Source organism: Mandrillus leucophaeus, unplaced genomic scaffold (assembly GCF_000951045.1).
Source record: "Mandrillus leucophaeus isolate KB7577 unplaced genomic scaffold, Mleu.le_1.0 Scaffold243, whole genome shotgun sequence".
Classification (NCBI taxonomy): domain Eukaryota; kingdom Metazoa; phylum Chordata; class Mammalia; order Primates; family Cercopithecidae; genus Mandrillus; species Mandrillus leucophaeus.
This window is the reverse complement of record NW_012102510.1, coordinates 3,265,334-3,266,768: the sequence shown is the minus strand read 5'-3', so window position 1 is coordinate 3,266,768 and position 1,435 is coordinate 3,265,334. Positions and strand designations below refer to the sequence as shown.

At 36.8% G+C, this 1,435-nt stretch overlaps 1 protein-coding gene across 1 annotated transcript in view; it reads right to left on the bottom strand.

Annotated features, from left to right (window-relative positions):
* ZNF81 (zinc finger protein 81) overlaps positions 1 to 1,435 on the bottom strand; it is a 94,559-nt gene that overhangs the window by 90,719 nt on the left and 2,405 nt on the right. The window lies entirely within an intron of this gene.

The window sequence follows — 1,435 nt, the reverse complement described above, 5'->3', positions numbered from 1 at the left end:
ACCTCTCATCACAGTCCAGTTCCAAGGAAAATTCCAGCATTTTCTACATTGACTGCCGCCTCATCTGAAATCAGCACATTACACGGAGGAAGGAGTCCTGCTTTGCTGCATCTTCTATCCTAGGGTTTAATGTTGGTTAATGAGTAACTCTAGCATTTGTATAAGGCTTCCTAAGACTCCTACAGCAGTCGACCAAGCCCAGGGACATAATTGAATCTGAAGATTTCTGCAGCCTTGTTTTGAAAAAGACTTGGAATACACATAGGAAGAAAGGCACAAAAATAAATGTTCACTTGTCTCTGTGAAAAAAAAAAAAAGAGAGAGAGAGAAGACACGAAGACACAAATTACCAATATTAGAAATGAAACACAGAGATGTAACTACAGATCCTACAGCCATTAAAACAGGGGTATCTAATCTTTTGGCTTCTCTGGGCCCCACTGGAAGAAGAAGAATTGTCTTTCGCCACACATAATATACAGTAACACTAACGATAGCTGATGAGCTTAAAAAAAAATTGCAAAAAAAAAACCTCTCAATAATATTTTAAGAAAGTTTACAAATTTGTGTTGGACTGCATTCCAAACTGCCCTGAGCCACATGTGGCCCACAGACCACGGGCTGGACAAGCTTGCATTAAAAGGCTAGTAAGGGAATACCACAACAATTTTGTGCACATAAATTCAACAACTTGGATGAAACAGTCCAATTCCTTGTAAAACTCAAAGTACCACAATTAACCCACTATTAAATGCAGGTTGACTGTCTCTTATCCAAAATGCTTGGGAACAGAAGTGTTTCAGATTTCAGATTTTTTTTAAATTTTGGAATATATGCATATTCATAACAAAGTATCTTGTAGAATGGGACTCAAGTATACACACAGAATTCATTTATGTTTCATGTACACTGTGTTACCTTATAACATAGCCTGAAGGTAATTTTATATAACATGTTTAATAATTTTGTGCATGAAACAAAGTTTTCACTGCATTTTGACTGTGACCTGTCACAAAATCAGGTGTGAAATTTTGCTTGTGGCATTATGTCGGCACTCAGAAAGTTTTGGATTTTGAAGCATTTTGAATTTCAGATTTTTGAATTAGGGATGCTTAACCTGTAGATAGTCTAAAATGATATTAAATAGATAATCTGAATAGTTACATAACTATTTCAGACATTGAAGCCATGATCAAAAAGCTTCCAAATGGAAGTTTCCAGGCCCAGATGGCTTCACCGGAGAAGTCTACCAAATATTTAAACATTTAAACAAAAATTAGTACTTATTCTACACAATCTCTTCCAGAAAATAGAAGAGGAGAAAATAGTCCCCAGCTCATTCAATGAGGCCAGTATTACTCTAATACTAAAACCAGACAAGGCCAAGAGCAGTGGCTAACACCTGTAATCCCAGCACTTTGGGAGGCTGAGGCAG